Genomic DNA, 20,670 nt, shown 5'->3' on the forward strand with positions numbered 1-20,670 from the left:
GGAGTGCCGGGGTGACCAAATGGTCACCGGAGCTGCGTTGACGGCGAGCTCAGGCGGCGGCGTGCTACGGTCTGCAAGGGGGCGACGGCTACGGCGAGAGACAGACCATGGGGTAAGGGGAAAACGGTGGTGGAGCTCACATCGGTGCCATAGGGATGGTTAGCGGGCTCGGGGACGCTCAAAGGTGTCGAATTGGTGGTGGCGATCTCCGGTGGCTGTCGGTGATGATGACGACGATGGCGACGTGTAGGGGCTCTTTCGGTCGCGTGAGACGAAGTGGAGGACGAGGGAGGCACAGTGGAGCTCGGGGCCGTGTCGGAGAGGTGAGGGGGTGGCGGTGAGCGCAGCGAACGGCGTCGGTGGTCTCGGGTGTGCTCGGCGGCGCGAGGAGGAGAGGCCAGAGGAAGGGGGCGAAGCAGAGGAAGGAGGGGAAAGTGAGAGGGGGCCACCCTCATCTCCTGGGCATGCATGTGGACTCGGGGAAGGCTAGCCAGCGCGAAGCAGGAGGTGGCGCGCTCGGCCGTGTGCGAAGTCTCTCCCTCTGCCTACTGGCAGAGGTTGAAGATGATTGGCAAGTCGCCAGGTGGGCTGGGCCGGCCATTTGGGCTCCAGGTGGGCTGCACAGGTAAGGTTTCCTCTCTCTCTCTTTTCCATTTCTGTTTTCTATTTATTCTGTTTTGTTTTGATTTAGTAAAATACTAAACCATTTTATAAAATGCTGATAATATTTATGGGCACCTCTGAAATTAATTCCAACAGCCCAAAAATATTTCCAAGATTATTTGGGCATTTCAAAATATTTATAGCATTTAAATGTCCAAATGCAAATACTTTAAGATTTAACTCAAAGATCCAAAGTGTCCTAGAATAGTGAGCACCATTTTTGGCAGAGGTTATGGACCAAGGCAAAGATGATGAACATTTTAGAAGGGAATTTCAGGATCATTGAAAAGATTTTTATTTTGATCCTAATTGCATTTCATTTAGTGCTAGGGCTTGTCATCCCCATTTCAAATTTCAAACAAATATAGACATGATGCATGGATGCTTATGAAACTAGTTGCAATCAAATTCTAGGGCTGTGACAACTCACCCCCACTAAACAAGAATCTCGCCCCGAGATTCAAGACGTGAGGTAAGAAGACAGAGGGGACACAAAGCTAACACCATCTTCATGATCCGATTTCCCTCCTCGAAGATGTTGATTCATTTCTCCAATTGATCTTGACGTCTTTGCGTCTGAGCTCTTCATCCAACACGATGACGGCGGAAGGAAACTCTACAGGAAACGATCTTCTCAAAGATCGAGCAACTCAAGATCAACTCATCGAGTGAGATGTTAAAACATCTCTTGGGCTGAGACACAAAACACACATCGAGAGAGATGGGAGGTAATAGATGACAGGTGTTCAAATTGGTAGGCAACAATTCCACGCTGGAGTAGGATGGTGCATGGTTTCAAAATAGCGAGGAAGTAATTGCCATGATTCCATAACGGGACACCTTAGGGAAAGGTGTCTCGTAGAGCATTTCCCTTAAGTGGCAAAAAGAGTTACTTTTGATACAAAGATCATTGAAACTCTTTATACCAGCCTGAGGTAATCACAATCGATCGTTGGAAGGGGTTCGAAAGAATGGCATACTCCGACTAGCATGGATGATGTGGACTACCTTGTTGAAGACAACACAAGGGATGATTTTGCTTGTTCGTGCTCTCAAGAACTTGAGCATTTCCATATTCATCAAGGTTCTACCAACATCCGTGCCGAGGATCCTGGCAACACATCCTACTGCCATAGTGAATAGTGATGGTCAATGCAGATACAAAGGAGGACAACACTTTCTCAGATTTCACCTTAGCGATGCCAAGAAAACGAAATCTGGATGTTCGACCGAGAGACATTTAGCACTCTGCTTCTAATGTTCTCCTTGATGTGGTAGCGTAAACCATTTATAGATATGGTTTGGTAGCTAGAACATCAAGTAAAAGGTCGGACTTCGGGAGCACAAGAATCCATAAGGAATAACTACTAGAGTAAATCCTATGAAATCCTTATGGGGAGGTGGCCAACTTCCTCAATCAAGATACTACAATGATAGGTCTTCTAGCTGGGTGTGTTGGCCATGACATCCACCTTACCGGTTTAGAAAGACCAACATTATAATTCCTAGGAAAAGGTCCAACCATCATATCTGCCTGAGATTCAGATCTGGTTGGTGTCAGGATATTCCAGACTCATCAAGTCCAGAGAGAAAAAAATGAAAGTTTGCAACACAAGTCGATGAGATGACGTTGCAGGATTCTCGGGAAATAGACTACGGTAGCATGCTCCAAAACATGAGCTGGTTCTGCTAAAAACACATGTGAACACGCTGTCCCAAACAAGCATGACCACATAGTAGTCTTATAATAAAATACTACCGAGTTCAGGTGGGGAACCATCATCGAGGATATCGAAGTCTTGTGCACTTAAATTAGATTTCTTTACCTAGAACAAGTCAATCAGTGGCTTGGTGGGCTATGGAATTCATATGGAGTGGAGGTAATTAATCTACCAAACCATAGTATACTTTGCACATGCATGACTAACTTGGGACGATTCCAAAGGAAGCAAAACTAACTCTCTCAAATTCACGGCGGCAACTTGCATCGAATGCACATGAATGAGAGGAAGTCACTTCTTTCATCCAAACATATGCTTCATGAACGGAACATGAAGGCATTGTTCACAAAGTTTCCAACACTAGCTTAATGTTTAACACGAATCATGGGGGAGACAAGATGCTGCTGATGGTCCCAATAGCAACTCATCAGAATTTCCATATCACTGGACTTCCACCATCATGTGAACACGGTGATAGCATTGGTCAGACCAAAAGATGTAATAGTGTATGCTCGAGGGATGGACCACGAGTAAGACAACATTACGAAAATCGTTGGTTCTGATTTGACTTGAGGATAGCCCATACTCAAGTCAAAGTTTTGACAAGACAGATATCCAACAACTGATCATGAGGACCAATCGATGAAGATATCATCTTTCTTCAACACACACACAACACACAAGGATATCCCTTTGGAATGAACTGAGTCGGACAAGCTGTTATCTTTCAACTCTCCAAGTTGTTGTTTAGATTAACCAACTAGCTCGGGGTATCCAACCCAAATTCTTGGAGAATGGCTAGTTTACAAGAACCCAACTTGATCACGAACTCCACATACCGGGCAGGGGATGACCTAGTGATACTTCTGTGAAGATAACCGGAAAATCACGAACCACCGATATGTTAATAAGATCGAGAACAATCTTGCTTTTTAGGGCAAGACGATATGATCAAATGAGCGAGGATTTGACAAAATCCTAACTCATCAATCGAAGGGTGCACCAGGAACAAGGACTAGGTAGCACGATCAATCTTAGGGTGATGATTCAACAACCAACACGCTAGGAATGAGATTATTGTCCATTAACTACCAAGCAACGAGTTGCTCGGGGTATTGATTTCACACATCACAATTCACTTGTCGGCATTCCGATTACAACAACACGGAACCGAGGAATGAACAATGATGGCAGGAAGTATCACTAAATCAAGAATTCATAAGAGGTGGTGCAATTCTCATGACATTCTTGACATAAGACGGTAATTCTTCAGGGTAGAACATAATCAAAAGCTGGGTTGGCATTTGATCTGCGGAATACAACTGCTTTGACCCAATCCAAAAAAATGGATAAGGTACCAGAGTTTGGTTCTCCTAGTCATTCTGAACTAGAATGGCCTGACGGACCACAAGAACGATAAGCACCGATGAACGAATGCTCACATAATCTTGACTATCAACTGATAGATGAAGGTCGGAATATAATGGAAGGGGGACAACTCAAAGGAACATATAACTTTCTGAGTTGTGAACACATAGAATAGTATGTTGAAGGAGTTCAACATATTTCTTCCGGATAACCCATGCTGAGAGGTAGGACTGGCAGAGTCACAATTATGAATGGAGAACTCCTCAAGGGCACTTTGGTTTTGATCTTTTGGTTCAAAAGAACTTCTGCCATAAGCAGTTCATGGTATTTGGAAGAAGGAAATACCACGGACCTCGAGGACTATCGCAAAGGTTACTAATATTCTAAAGGAACTAACAAACACTATCAGCATGAAGTAAGTAGGGTGAATCTCGGGTTCAAGAACCCAGGAGTAGAATACCTACTAACTAAATGGCATCACAGGATGCTTTCGAGAACGATGGCCAGAATCATCACACTGGGAACACAAGACATGGCTAGATTACTAGGTGACTCCCTAAAACACCTAGGGTCATAATAATAGCTCCAACATATATGTCGAGGTAGTAGAGTACCTCAACAGATCGTTAGTGTGCTTAATCTGGCCAGAAGTACATCGGGAACGAAGGAAGGATTTGCAAATGCATCAGATTATCTAGAAACCTGGGATGACTCGGACAGCATAACGGCTATAAATGCTCAAAAAGATTTGAGACATCCTGCAAAATGGTGGCATAACCACTCAATATCACAATATAAAGGTTCCAAGATCAACTATCAACATACGGAAGTAGTAGGAACGGAACTGAGGCTTGAAACTATCAATTCTATAAGTCTATGGATTAGTAACACGTCATCCTGATAGATAGATGAGAAGGCCTAGTTCTTAATCCCCGTAGAAAAGAAGAGGTTGACTCAGATCAGAAGGCATAGGGTAAAGGAGTAAACAAAGCCTTACGTTCCCTTCCACAATCAATTCCCTTACATAACTAAAGCATTTCTAGACTCGACTTCGACTAGTTTGGCTTGGTAATCCTACAGGCAGTCAGGCTCTAATACCAAAGCTGTCAGGACCCCGATTCTAAGTCACACCGATCTAGCCTGTAACACCTCATATCACTTTGCGTCCTCACGCACGGTATTCCCACGGGTGTCGCCTTACCATGGCCTGGGACCGTTTGCGCCTTTTGGCTCACGTATATGATAGTGTCGCTAGCATCCATATGACAGAGAACCCGGGCTGACATGACTAGTCATGAACCCAAAGCGGCACCAACCTATGGGGACAGGCATACATGAATCACATCGAGCATGTCGGTCAGCAGCGCGTGAATCCGGGCTGTAGCACTGGGCTAACAGGACTCGGGGAACCCGGGCTGTAGCAGGCTAGGCAGGACTCCGGATGTCACCGCGTGACATTTCCCCGAAGGGACAGACACAGGAACGAAGTGAAACACATGTCGGCCAGTCAAGTGTCCTGAGCAGTAGTGCTGGGCTAGCAGGACTCCGGTGAACCGGGTTGTAACGGACTACTATGGCTCATGGAAGCACAAGACTACATTTCCCCATAGGAGAGGCTACCAAGGATAAACAAGTAGGTTGTCAGATCCCACACATACCAAGCATTTCAGTCATACACACAATATGCTCGACATGTGTAAATACAACATGGCATCACAACATAAATTTACGACTCAAGTAATTATTCATTAGGCTCCGAGGAGCGAGATATTACAAACATGGGTCTCATGACCCCACATTTAGAGCATACAAGTCAAAGCACATGCGGAAGCTTAACATGTCTGAGTACAGACATCTACAAATGAAAAAGGCTGAGAAGCCTGACTATCTACCAGATCCTGCCGAGGGCACAAGATCGTAGCTGAGGTATCAAGCTAAACGTCGAAGTCCACACGGAACTACTAGCGAGACTGGCGTCTCTCTGCAAAACATAAAATAGGCAAATGTGAGTACAAATGTACCCAGCAAGACTTACATCAGAACTAGCTACATATGCATCAGTATCAACAAAGAGGTGGTGGAGTTTGACTGCAGCAAGCCAGCTTTGACTCAATGGCTAACCTAAACTACAACTGCAAGTAACTCTTTTGAGGTGGCGCACACGAGTCCACATATTCACCATATCAATACTCCACTATGGATCCGCTCCCGTATCCCTACGAGAACGCCATCCATAGCACTCACGCTTATCTTGCGCATTTTAGAGTATCCACTTTCACTTGTCTATGAACTATGCAAGGGGTCCAAGTTTCCATATCCGAGGAATCCGCTATTCGAATAGATAATGATAACCCTGCAGGGGTGTACTTCTTCACACACGCTCTCACCACTTATCGCCCTGTACACGTCATGTACCTCGGCAACCTTCAAGCGGAAACTGGGCGAGGGAGTCGGCCACGACCTGACTAACCAACAAGTCTCTAGTCCAGGTTTATCGCCTATTCGGGTTCCATCCGCAAGGAGATCCGGCCGGGGTGTCGCTCACGGCCCCAAACGATGTGTGCAGGGTTCCCAAGCCCACCATCCGGGTGCCACTTGGTACACCATGCCACTGTGCCTAGTCTGTCCCAAGCCCACCTGTACCGGGTGCCACTTGGTAGACTACTAACACTACCTACAAACACCAGAAACTAGTTGCAACTCCTGGATAGAGATCGAGTTGATTAATAAGCCGAGAGGGGCCGAGTTACCGGAACCCAATGTGTGGTAGTAACTGTTCATGGATCACAAACACAGAACTCAGTTCCTAAGGACGGCTGCAATGAGACAACCCACCATGTACTCCTACATGGCCTCTCACCGCTACCTTTACCAAATCGTGTTCACACACTTAGCTCACACACAGTAGGACATGTTCAACACCATTCCAATTCATCCCCGATGAATCAGACCTGACTCAACTCTAAGCAGTAGCAGGCATGACAAACAACATGAATGAGTAGGCACATCAGGGCTCAAACAACTCCAACTCATGCTAGTGGGTTTCATCTATTTACGGTGGCAATGACAGGTCATGCAGAGGAAAGGGGTTCAGCTACCGCAGCATGTAACAATTGAAACGGTGTTGTCCTAATGCAGTAAAAGAGTGCAGGAGCGAGAGAGTGGGATTTTATCGGAATGAACAAGGGGTTTTTGCTTGCCTGGCACTTCTGAAGATAGTAGCTCTTCATCGGTGTCATCAAACTCATCGTCGGAACATACGTCTACTGAGGGGGAACAACCACCGACTAGCAAAGAAGGAACACAATCAATGCAATGCACATTCACATGAATGACATGTCATGTTAAGGTACTGAATTCACCTAATGCAATATCTAGCCAAGTTAATCGAAGTGGAACTCAAACAAGATCAAATTCCAACTCCAAATGTTATTTCATAAATTGCCCTAATCATCATTTGTCCTATTCAGTGAGGTTAACTTGTTCAAACATGCATGAAAATGCCATATACAAATTCCTTGGATTTTTCTGATAATTTTTCATATATAACTTGTTTCATTTGGAGCTATGGTTGAATTTCTATGAATTTTAGAAGTTTTGGATATTTTCTGAATTAAATAAATCATTTCTGATTTATTTAAAATCTAGAAAACATATTACTGTGTCAGCATGATGTCACTATGACGTCATCAGGTCAACTCGGTGGTCCAGGTCAAACCTGACCAGTGGGTTCCACTGGTCAGTGTTAGAGTGCCGGTTAGGGTCGCTGACGTGTGGACCCAGTCAACGGCCATGTCAGCACGGTCAAAGATGACACGTTGGGGCCACCGAGATTAAGTTAAATCTATGTCTTGTGGTTAATTAAGGGACGGGGCCCGTTGTCAGTGCCTTGGGAGGTTAATTAGCGGGTGATTAGCCTTTAACTAAGTGGCCACGTCGGCGGCTAACCGCCGGTGACACACAGACGCGGCGGCGTCGCTCGTTCCGGCGATTCCGGCGACGAGAGGTGGCGGGGTTGGGCTCTATGGGTAGCTGGCGCAACGTCGCGTCTGTTGGTGGCCGTGGTTGGGCCTAGGGTGGCCGGGGTCAACGGCGGCGAGCTCGGTTGCGGCCGCCGGAGTTCGGGTTGCTACGGTCTGCAAGGGGGCGACGGCTACGGCGAGAGACAGATCACGGGGTAAGGGGAAAACGGTGGAGGAGCTCACATCGGTGCCGTCGGGATGGTTAGCGGGCTCGGGGACACTCGGAGGTGTCGAATCGGCGGTGGCGATCTCCGGTGGCCGTCGGTGATGATGACGACGATGGCGACGCGTAGGGGCTCTTCCGGTCGCGTGAGACAAAGTGGAGGATGAGGGAGGCACGGCGGAGCTCTGGGCCGCATCGAAGAGGTGAGGGGGTGGCGATGAGCGCGGCGAACGGCGTCGGTGGTCTCGGGTGTGCTCGGCGGCGCGAGGAGGAGAGGCCAGAGGAAGGGGGCGAAGCAGAGGAAGGAGGGGAAAGTGAGAGGGGGCCACCCTCATCTCCTGGGCGTGCAGGTGGACTCGGGGAAGGTTAGCCAGCGCGAAGCAGGAGGTGGCGCGCTCGGCCGCGTGCGAAGTCTCTCCCTCTGCCTACTGGCAGAGGTTGAAGATGACTGGCAAGTCGCCAGGTGGGCTGGGCCGGCCACTTGGGCTCCAGGTGGGCTGCACAGGTAAGGTTTCCTCTCTCTCTCTTTTCCATTTCTGTTTTCCATTTATTCTGTTTTGTTTTGATTTAGTATAATACTAAACCATTTTATAAAATGCTGAAAATATTTATGGGCACCTCTGAAATTAATTCCAACAGCCCAAAAATACTTCCAAGATTATTTGGACATTTAAAAATATTTATAGCATTTAAATGTCCAAATGCAAATAATTAAGATTTAACTCAAAGATCCAAAGTGTCCTAGAAAAGTGAGCACCATTTTTGGCAGATGTTATGGACCAAGGCAAAGATGATGAACATTTTAGAGGGGCATTTCAGGATCATTGAAAAGATTTTTATTTTGATCCTAATTGCATTTCATTTAGTGCTAGGGCTTGTCATCCCCATTTCAAATTTCAAACAAATATAGACATGATGCATGGATGCTTATGAAACTAGTTGCAATCAAATTCTAGGGCTGTGACAGCCTAGACCACCGAACTGTGCAGCGTCGCGTGGCCAGGCAAGTTCAAGCCGGACCTACCTCCTCGCTACGATGGCACGGCCGACCCTGCGGAGTTCCTCCAGCTCTACGAGCTGGGCATCGAAGCTGCCAACGGAGACGAGAAGGTCATGGCGAACTGGTTTCCCATGGCGCTCAAGGACGGGGCCCGCACCTGGCTCCTGAACCTAGCTCCAGGCACAATCTCCTCCTGGGAAGTGATGCGCACCCGCTTCATCGCCAACTTCCAAGGTACTCGCGACCGGCCACCCGCCGTCAGCGACATGCGCCGCATCAAGCAACAACCCAGGGAGGCCCTGCAGAAGTATATCCAGCGCTTCAACAACGCGCGCCTCAAGATTCCCAAGGTGACTGAAGAGGCCATCATCTCGGCCTTCTCCGACGGCGTGCGCGACGTCAAGATGAAGGAGGAGCTGGCGATGCATGAAGACCTGTGCATTTCCTTAGAGATGTTCAACTTGGCGAACAAGTGCGCCAGGGCTGAGGAAGGGCGTCTCTCCCTCCTTGAGCTGCCTGCCGCAGACCCAGAAGAGAAGAAGCTCAAGGCCAAGGAAGTGAAGCACAAGGGGGCTGTCGTGCTCGCGACAGAACCGGACACCAAGCGGGGCAGAGATCAGCCCGAACCTCCCAAGGGTAGCCGGTACTGCGTGTACCACGACCTCCACACCCACAACACCAGCGAATGCCAAGAACTCCGAGCCGTGCGAGAAGGAAGGATCGGCGGTCGCCCTGACCGCGGTGACCGGGGCTACGGCCGAGGAGGAGGAAGGAATGCAGGGCGCTGGGAAGACCGTGGCCCGCGCCAGGGGTGGCGCGACCAACCTCGCGAGGATCGCTGGCAAGACCCACCTCGCGAGGGAGGCTGGAGGGATCAGCCTCGCGAGGATCGCCCGTAGGGCAACGCAGGCCTCCCGCCGCTGCCGCTGCGGCCAAGGAGAAACGAGGACCGCCACCAGGACGAGGAGGCTGGGGGCTCCCAGGAGCCGCGCGCGATCGCCTGCATCCTGGGCGGAGCTCAAGCCCCAGCCTCTCAACGCATCTTCAACCAGTTCGCCCGCGAAGTGAATGCAGCCCTCCCCAGGCTCGAAGCCACGCGCCCTCTCAGGTGGTAGGCATGCACCATCACGTTCAGCTCAGCGGACCAACTCAAGTGCGCAGCTACAGCCGGAGTCCACCTGATGCTTTGTTCCCCAATCATCAGCAACGTGGTGGTCACCAAGACCCTCATCGATGGCGGGGCAAGGCTCAACGTCCTGTCCGTAGAGACATTCAACAACCTCCAAGTGCCCTACAGCCAACTCCAGCCAACCAAGCCTTTCTCCGGCATCACCGACGGCTCCACGGTCCCGATCGGGCAGGTCCGCCTCCCTGTCACCTTCGGGGCACGCGACAACTACCGCACCGAGCTCATCGACTTTGACGTCGCTCACATCCGCCTGCCGTACAACGCCATCCTTGGGTACCCAGCGCTGGCCAAGTTCATGGTCGTGACTCACCACGGCTACAACGTCCTCAAGATGCCAGGAAGCGGCGGAGTCATCACGGTGCCCTGTGAAGAGAAGGACGCGGTGTGTTCCCTGGAGCGAGCCTTTCAGGCCGCGTCACTGGAAGACCCGGATCGTGGAAGCAGGAGGCATCTCGAGGCCGCCCCTAAGAAGAAGAAGACATTGTCCGGCCTGGCCCCTCAGGAGGCAGGCCCCTCAGGAGGCAGGCCCCTCTGGGCCCGTGCCTGCCCAGGGGGAACCTCCTTCCATCGCATAGGAAAGCGCGCCCGGCGCCCTCCTCAGGCAGGGCTCGGGGGCTCCCCCCTGGAGGGCCACCGACCTAGCTAGGGTCACGAGGGAGGCGCTTGGGCACCACATGGAGGCGTGTTTCGAAGCACGTTTCCCTCAAGAAGGAGCAAGGCAAGGAGATCCAGACCCACAGGAGTTCGTCAGCAAGGCCATTCAGGAGTTACAGGAGTCAAGAGTCATGAGAGGCGCCTGCCGCCTACCAGCAGTGGCTCCCCATCCAGGCGAGGATGGCGAGTTGCGCGTCTGCGTCGACGTACCAGGGCTCAACCAAGTCACCTCCCTGGAGCGCCTCTGGCCCTCGCGAGTGGGGCGCTGCGGAGGTCCACCCCACAGCTACGTTCGCATGCCTCGCGGCTTGCCGAGCGCGGCTGACATGCACCAGCGCCTCATGAGGGGCATCACGGAGGCACAAGAGGCCAGGCGCTCCGCAGCCCTGGCGGAGATGAAGATGGCCCGCGAGGAACCGCCAGCGCCACTGGAGCCTCTCGAGGCCCCTAGGCCTGGGGGCTCATGAGGATCGGCTTCCGCACCCCACCGAGCCGGCTACACCAACACTCCTTTCGTCCTCAGCATCATCAGGTGACATCTTTCAAGTTTCACTTCAAGCTGGGAGTGCCCCCAGGGCTGCATTATTCCTAGGCCGCGTGGGTCCGTCCTTGCGGCGTGCATCCCTTTACATTCCATGTTGTTAGCTTACCTTGTTGGGGGCGCCCCTCGGGCAGCATGACCCCCAAGTCGCTCGGGCCTGACCCAGTGATCTCCGCATTCCCAGCATCTATTTGAACGAATCCACTCCTCCGCGGCTAATGTGCTTTACCTAGTTGCCTGCTCAGCTGACGCCAACTAACGGAGCTGCTCCCAAACGGCACGACGCTTGCGCATGGGTCCGTCCCTGCAACACCGACAAACCTGGATGGCTGACCTCTAGCCGCAGCAGCCCCGCACAGCGTCACCTCGTCAAGCCTTCAGTGCCTCACTACCCTTCAGAAGCAACCAACGGCTGACCGTCAATTGTTATGGCAACCCCTTGCTTTTTCTATGATGGACCTGCAGGACCTCCTGAAGGAGCTGCGTTAGGAGAGGCTCTTGCTGTGCCTCCTTCGCTCTCGTCCGCGCAAACTGCTTGCACGTTAAAGGGGGGTGCCTGAGCATCACGACTCAGGGCTCCTACTGGCTCTCCAGCCCTCACCCTCTGGCCTCGACCACGGCATCGCGACCTGGCATACCAGCGACGGCTGAGACTCGCTCGAGGGCCGGGACCCGAGGACGTAGAGCAGAAAGGGGAGCAAAGGCGAGAGGGGAGAGACACACGAGGACCTCGCCGAGCAACCTCGCGCCTGTCGATGCACGGACCCGGCCACACACCAGAGAGCGGCCCCTGATCCTCGAGATAAGTTATCGCCCGGAAGCGCCAGCTACCATGGCACCATCCCTGCACCTAATGCTATCCCATGTTAGCGACGTCGCTCCCCTTTCTCACCGAACAACGGCTGCTTGGGTGCCAAAGGGGACCTCCTAAGCATCGCGACTCAGGGGCTCTTACCGGACTCCGGGTCGCTCACCTCCTGGCCTTGACCACGGCATCGCGACCTGGCATACCAGCGACGGCTAAAGCCGCCTTGGGACTGGGACCTGTCGGCGTAGAGCACCAAGCCCTCGTGAGGTTCGAAAGGGAGGACCGAGCTAAGACGGGATGAGCAACTCCCACAAATCTACGACAAGAGTTATACTAACAAAACAGGATCACAGGCACCTTACAAGCCCCCACGGGGCGCGTTTTTGGTTCCTCGCAGGGAACAGACCCTAAAGAGACGCAAACTGCGTGCATCGCTACAAAAGACGCCATCATCAACAGTGGGCCGTCAAGCACCGACGCCAACCCCATCCAGATCAGAGTCGGCGGCGGCCTGACGAGCCTGCCCTGCTCTGGGAGCGGCGCCGGCTCGGGGGCTCATAGCTGTCGTCGCTCGTCTCCGGAGTCGCGAAGGGCTCGCCGGAGTCGCTAGAGCCTCCGACGTCCCCACCGCCTGAGGAGCCGCCAAGGGAACGATTGGCGAGCCCAGTCCTCGTCGCAGCAGGGCCCTGGCCGCCTTCACCGGGGCAGCACTCCACCCGGCGCCCGTTCGCGTCAAAGACCTTGAGGAGCATCACCGAAGCACCGTCGTAGTCCAAGTGGACCGCGAAGACGCCCCTTGTCCTGCAAACCCGGGCAATCTCTCTCCAGCCCCGGGTCATGTAGACCTCGCTCGGGGCGACAACCGCGACCTCTGCCTCGGTCGTGAGAGTGCTGCAGCCGGCATGCTGTAGCCAGAGCTCCAGGGGCTCCCCTTGCGGGATGACAGAGGCAAAGAAGGGAGGAAGGCGAATCCAAGACTGAAGAGGAATGGCGACGTGGAGCACGAACTCTTGGGAGGAGCCCTCGGTGTGGGCCCCAGGGGGGACGACCCACACCTTCGTGACCCGGCGGCGCCGACGGCGGCGCCGCCCGTGGCGGTCGGCATTAGCTCCTTCGGGGCCCTCGACGTGGGCGTACAACGGAAGCGGGAACCCCGGCGGCGCGCGCTCGCCCCAAGGCCTCGACACCACCTGAAGGGCCCCCTCGTCCGGGCCACGGTGGACATGCCGTTTCTTCGACGGAAGTGGGTCTGGTCCCTCTCGGGGAGCCTTTCCCTTCTCTGTTGTCGATCGAGAACCGGCGGATCGGAGCCATCGCAGCAAGACGGAGCAAGAATTGGGAAGAAGGAGAAACAAGGAGGGATGGACTGGAAGGGCGCGCGATGATTCCGTACTTATAGCCGGCGGAGGCCAACCGCCGACCTCCATGATCGTAGGTAATCATGACCCGTTTGCATGCAGGGACTTGTCCAATCCGTGCAGTTGCCGAGGCGCCGTGGGGAAGCGGAGGCGCCCACGTCCAGTCAACCTCCACGCGGCGCCCAAGGCCGCAGGCTGTTAGGACCCGCGGCGCTTCTCTCTTGGCCTTCCGCCTCCCTGCACGGCCAAGTCTGGACGCGCCTTGGGCCCGGGGGCTACTGTCGGCATTCTGGGAATGGGGGTCCCCAGACTTTCCTGCCTGCGGCCTGCGGCGTGGCTCAAAGGGGGGCCCAGCACGGCCCATCTTCACCAACTCAAACTCAAGACCCTCGCGAGGGGCCAAGCCTCGCGGGGCGGACGACGCGGAGCCTCCTCAGGCACGGCCTCGTCAGGCTGGCTCGCAAGGAGGCGGAGAGATCAAGGCGGGGTACCTCGCGAGGTGCCCGTGACGCAAGCCATGACGACTCAGGGCGCCAGGCGGGTGCCAGCCCGTGCAGCATCCTCCTTTCCTCTTTGGTGCAAAGGGGGCAAGCGCAGCCACGGAGTACCGAGGCATCAGGCAAAGGTTGCCATTTCGATGCAACGAGACCAAGACCAGGAGGACTACGAGATGGAGGTCACCATGGAGCCCAAGATGGCGTCATCACTAGAGCTTTGCGCAGGCGAAGACTACTTTTGTTAGGATAGCTGATACTTGCTGTCCCCCTTCAAATTAGCCCGCCATTGTTGGCTCCCTTCCCGCTCAATATTTGGGAAGAGGACCAGGGCCTCTATAAATAGGACCAGCCACCCACAGAGCAAGGGTTGGGCGGTAGGAAGAAAGAGGCTCGTTAGAGAGGTTAGAAGCAGAGAGAGAGAGAGAGAGAGAGAGAGAGAAAGGTGGCTGAACTCCTCCCAGCAGTACATCGCCCCAGCCAAGAACAAACCCTCGCGAGGCTGTTCTTCCTTGTACCGTTCATCATCATCAGCCCAAGAGGCAATCCACACACCACACACTGGAGTAGGGTATTACACCACAACGGTGGCCCGAACCAGTATAAACCCTGTGTCTCTTGTGTTGTCCTTTCGATAGCTTTGATCCTAGCGTGGCGGAGGGGTGCAGGTAGGTAGGAGGCGAAATCTTTGCGCGCACCCCAGTGTTCGAACCTCAAGGGTCTGCCGGAACCCGAAATCCGACACTATCTGTGTAGCCTTATGAATTTTCGATGGAGGAAAACATTACCTGGAGATGCCTTGTATTTCTCCAATTCAGCGTTAGCAACAAGCAGCTGGCGCTGACACTTTTCTAGTTCCTGAGCCAGCTGGGTATTCTTCTCCGTAAGTACCTGGTTGTACATTGATCCTTAAATCAGTTGTTCCAACTCCTTTAAGTCTCAAGGACTACTGGCATATGGTTATCATAGTCAAACAAAGCGAATTTACCTGCACATCTTTCAGATGTTGCTTTGCAGCCCTGCTAATCCCATCTCGAGCAGCCCGGATGTATGCGTCAGCTGCGTTGAAGGCGTTAAACGACCCTTCCGAAAAGCCAGGATCTTGTAAAATGGCCCGGCGATGCCGATGATTCATAGCACACTCCACTTCCGAGTTGGTGACGGATACATCGCCCGAGTCCTCGGCTGTAGGATAGTCCAGTGTCGCCCCTGCATCAGCCCCCGCATTCATGGCAGGATTTGAATCCTGGCTGCGGTAAGTACGTGTAGGATTGAAAGTATGTATAGAGGGGGGGTGATTAGACTACTTGACCAAATAAAAACTTAACCTTTTCCCAATTTTAGTTCTTGGCAGATTTTAGCTAATTTAGGACAAGTCAAGCAATCATCACACAATTCAAGCAAGCATGCAAAGAGTATATTGGCAGCGAAAAGTAAAGCATGCAACTTGCAAGAATATAAAGGGAAGGGTTTGGAGAATTCAAACGCTATTGGAGACACGGATGTTTTTCCCGTGGTTCGGATAGGTGGTGCTATCCTACATCCACGTTGATGGAGACTTCAACCCACGAAGGGTAACGGTTGCGCGAGTCCACACAGGGCTCCACCCAAGGGCAACGGTTGTGCGAGTCCACGAAGGGCTCCACCCACGAAGGGTCCATGAAGAATCAACCACCCACAAAGGGTCCACGAAGAAGCAACCTTGTCTATCCCACCATGGCCATCGCCCACGAAGGACTTGCCTCACTAGCGGTAGATCTTCACGAAGTAGGCGATCTCCTTGCCCTTACAAACTCCTTGGTTCAACTCCACAATCTTGTCGGAGGCTCCCAAGTGACACCTAGCCAATCTAGGAGACACCACTCTCCAAGAAGTAACAAATGGTGTGTAGGTAATGAACTCCTTGCTCTTGTGCTTCAAATGATAGTCTCCCCAACAGTCAACTCTCTCTCTCATAGGATTTGGATTTGGTGGAAAGAAGATTTGAGTGGAAAGCAACTTGGGAAGGCTAGAGATCAAGATTCATATGGTAGGAATGGAATGTCTTGATCTCAACACATGAGTAGGTGGTTTTCTCTCAGAACATATGAGTAGGAATGGTGTGTGTGTTCTGATGGCTCTCTCTTCGAATGAGAAGGAGGTGGAGGGGTATATATAGCCTCCACACAAAATCCAACCGTTACACACAATTTACCAATCTCGGTGGGACCGAAGCAGAAAACTCGGTCTGACTGAAGTAGTAAACCTAGTGACCGTTAGGAATTTCGGTGGGACTGACATGCAACTCGGTAGGACCGATTCGGTTAGGGTTTTGGCATAACGTAATCTCGGTGAGACCGATTACACAAACTCGGTGAGACCGAATTTGGTAATTAGCTAACCAGAGAGTTGGTCAGGCAAACTCGGTGGGACCGATTTGCTCTTTCAGTGAGACCGAGTGGAACTCGATGAGACCGAAAAGTTACAAAGGGGAAACACTGAGTTTACATTGCAATCTCGGTGGGACCGATTCGCTCTTTTGGTGGGACCGAAAAGTTACGAAAGGGAAACAAAGAGTTTGCAACCCCATCTCAGTGGGACCGAGATCCTTATCGGTAGAACCGAATTGCTAGGGTTTGGCAGTGGCTAATGACAAGTGAAACTCGGTGGCGCCGGATAGGAAGAATCGGTAGGACCGAGTTTGGCTTAGAGTTTAGGTCATATGTGGATATGGGAAAGTAGTTGAGGGTTTTGGAGCATATCATTAAGCACATGAAGCAAGAGGCTCATTAAGCAACACCTCATCCCTCCTTGATAGTATTGGCTTTTCCTATGGACTCAATGTGATCTTGGATCACTAAAATATAAAATGAAGAGTCTTGAGCTTTTGAGCTTGAGCCAATCCTTTATCCTTAGCATTTTGAGGGTTCCACTTTCACATCCATGCCATGCCAATCATTGAGCTTTCCTGGAATAATCACCTTGGAATAGCATTAGCTCAATGAGCTATATGTTGTTATGAATTACCAAAACCACCTAGGGATAGTTGCACTTTCAATCTCCCCCTTTTTGGTAATTGATGACAACATATAGATCAAAGCTTCGACAAATGATAATAAGCATGAAGTATATCGTCGCTTTGAGAAGTATGTGATAAGTAAGAGCTCCCCCTAAATTTGTGCATATTTAAAATTTGCTTTGGACTGCAAATGCACAAAGAGTTAGAGTCATGGGTTACTCTTCCATGTCACATACATCTTGGTGGAGCGCTCAAAATGATAAGAATGAAATACATGCACTCATCACCAAGAATAGTGAATGATCACAAACGATAGATAGAATGATAATATTTAAGCAAGCATTAAGCAAACATTAAGTGTAGCTTATGATCAAACACATGATCATCGATGTCTCACAAATAATGACGTAGTATCAAGCACTCAAAAGCAGAAAAGGTTCGAAAAACCACCAAATAAAGCAAGAGAGAAAAGCAACACTCTCTCTCTCGAAGCCTATGATCTATACATATTCTCCCCCTTTGGCAACAAGTTACCAAAAAGTTCCTAGAAAATGCATAGCACTAGATCGACGCTCAGGCTTGATCTTCAGGTGGTGGTGGAGTCTGGATCACTCCAAGGACGAAGGCTTCTGTAGATGTTGAAGTAGTCACTGGAGTTTGAGCTGAAGTAGACGCTGGAGCTGAGGCTATAGCTGGTGCTGAAGTAGTGGCTCTGGTGTCAGCAACTGGCACGGCAGACGACCTCGGGCCTCGTGGCACTCTAGAAAAAGCATGAGTCGTGGTCCTGCCTCTCCTCTCATTCATGTCCTCCTGGAGCTGCTCCACTGCAGACTGAACTTCTGTTACTTTGACATCCAAGTCATAGAACTTCTGTTCCATGATCCTCTCTAGGCTCTGCCGATTCTTAGTGAGGTTGGCCAGACTTTGCTCAATTCTCAGCGTGGATGCAATCAAGTAACCAAGCTGCTCTTGTTTGGTCTTCAAGAAGTAATCAGATGCCTCTGCTTGAGTAGGCATCCTGGCAGCTTTCTCCTTCCTCGCCTTCTCCTTCTTTGCATATGCTTGTGCAGACGATGGCTCATTCTCTATCATCACAACTTCATTGTTCTCAAAATCTGGACGGATGGGCAGGTGTTCCTTATCCAACAAATATACGCCCGTGCCCATCTTGGAGTTGATGAGCTCCTGAATCTGAGGGGCATATCCACAGCTCCTCTTCTGATCTGCCGTAGTCCTTTTGATCGTTTCCACTATGAGGCTCATCACCTTAAACTTCTGAGGCACATCAAACACATGTAGCAAGTTGATAGCATGGCCTCTGATCATCTTGTGATCTCCAGACTTGGGCAGTAAGGTGTGCCTAAGGATCCAGTTGATCGTCGGGAGCCCTGACAGAAGGTAATGTACTGAGCCAAACTTGAAGGTATCAAGTGCTTCATTTGGGATCTCCTTGTACATATTTGACATTGAGTTGTGGTCCATCTTCTTCTTGGCATAGATATCCAAGTCATCATCTTGCTCCTCTGGGGCATTAATGATCTGTGCCCACTCAGCCACTGTGGATTGGTACCTTGTACCCTCAGACATCCATGTGATCCTGCCATCCGGATAAAAATGAGCTGTGGAGTAGAACTGCATGATAAGTTCCTCGTTCCACTTTGTGAGCTTCTGCCCAACAAAGTCAGCTACTCCACAAGCTATGAAGCTATCTTGCACTCCAGGATAGTGCTCCTCATTCTCCTTGATATATGTCCAGTCAACCCATCGCATATCACAGACAATGGGCTTCTTATCTAGCAGCACAGTCTCATAGAAATCCTGCTGCTCCTTGGTATGAAACCTGTAGTCCACTGCAGTCCTTCTCCTAGAAGCGTATGGATCTGCTTCTCTCCATTTCCTGAGCCCTGAGTCTCTCCTGAGCTTCATATCCTTAGCCACAGGATGAGCATCGTTGTGGTCTGGGATCTTGGGCTTGAGCTTCCGAAGGACATTCTCTTCCTCATCCTCAGCAACAGTCTCAGGCACTGGGGCCTTGTTCTTCTCAGTGGCTGGTATGCTTCTTGTGTTTCTCTTTGGTGCACTCTTAGGCTTAGATGCAGCCTTAGGTGCTTCCTTGGGCTTGGATGCAGCTCCCCCTGACCTTATGGCATCTCCCATAAGTTTGGCTGCCTTGGGCGCTGGTGCAGCTGCCTCTTCTTCCTCATCCTCTTCTACCATGATGGAGGCCTTCCCAAGCACTCTAGCCACAGCCTTCTTCACTCTTTCTTTCCTTTTCTTGCCCTCAGCTGCAGCTGGCTCTTGGGAAGTGGGCTTCTCAGTTGAGGCTCTAGCCTTTGACATGGGCTGCCTGCCTGCTGGCCTTTTGATTTTCAGGCCTGGCTTTGAGCCTTGAGCTGGCTCAACTCTCTTGGAAGTGGCCTCTTCCTCTGCCACATAGTCCTCATCTTCAGAATCTGAGGTTCTCTTCTTCCTTTGTCTCGTGGCAGCTTTAGGCAGGTTGCTGGGTGTGCTCCTGCTGCCATCATCTGAGGAACTTGAGGGGCTAGTGCCCTCACTCAACTGCACTTGCTGCTCTGACAAGTTTTGGCTGTCACTCTGGTCTGACATGTTGCAAACTGACTGCTGACCCTGTGAATAGATTATAGAGGAGATAGAGTGGATGAGCATCACAAAATACAGAGATTTTTGCAAAAAGAATGATCCAAAAACTTAGTTTTAGTTTCCCACTGAAATCATCTCGGATCTACCGATTTTCAAACTCGGTGATACCGAAGCAGTTTTGGAACCTAAACTAGTGAACTCGGTAGGACCGAGTCACAGTTCGGTGGCACCGAGACTGCTAGGGTTTCACAGAGTTCCAAAATCGGTCACACCGATAAGTAATTCTCGGTCAGACTGAGTCTCACTTGTGCAATGGCATAAGCCAAATTGGTGGGACCGAGTTTTTCAACTCGGTGGGTCCGAGATGGTTTCTGCGGAAACCTAAACCTAGAATTTTCGAATCAAACCTAATCTATGAGTGTTTTGACTGGATAGAAGTTTATCAAACGTGGCTAGAAACAGTATGATCGCAATGTGCTAGGAATCAGATCGAGGAATAGCACAAAAATCAAGTCCATACCCTAGTTCGGCGAGGACTTGCTACGGCGGCAACGGCGGGGCAGAAATTCCGTTGACGGCGGCGGAGACCAGCGACAGGAGGCTGCTGGCGGCGAGAAGACGATCCGGAGACCTCGAGGGCAGAGCAGGCTATCGCGCGGGCGAAGGGGTTCGGAGAAATTTCCAAATTTTGTCCGTGACTATATATAGCCCGACCCTGTCGGTGTGACCGAGTGGAACAACTCGGTGGCACCGAGATTCATAACTGCGTGCAGTTACTGAAACTCGGTGTGACCGAAAGGTTCAAATCGGTTGCACCGAGATCGAAAACCTAGATCAACTTAATGATCTCGGTAGGACCGAAAGTGGAGTATCGGTCAGACCGAGAATCATAAAGAGGTTTTGGAAGTTTAAGTCTATGACGAATCGGGGACTCCGAGCGCTCCTCACACAGAGTGGTTCGAATCTGACTTGATCAAATTTTGTGATGCAGCATGAATAGAGTTTGAGACGAGAAAAGCATAGATAGCTAGAGGAGGTTCTTAGGCATTCTTGTCCATCCACTTGGCAAAAGAGGATAAAGCCAAACAAT

Source organism: Triticum urartu, chromosome 3A, assembly GCF_056163025.1.
Source record: "Triticum urartu cultivar PI428250 chromosome 3A, HENAU_Tu73, whole genome shotgun sequence".
Taxonomy (NCBI): domain Eukaryota; kingdom Viridiplantae; phylum Streptophyta; class Magnoliopsida; order Poales; family Poaceae; genus Triticum; species Triticum urartu.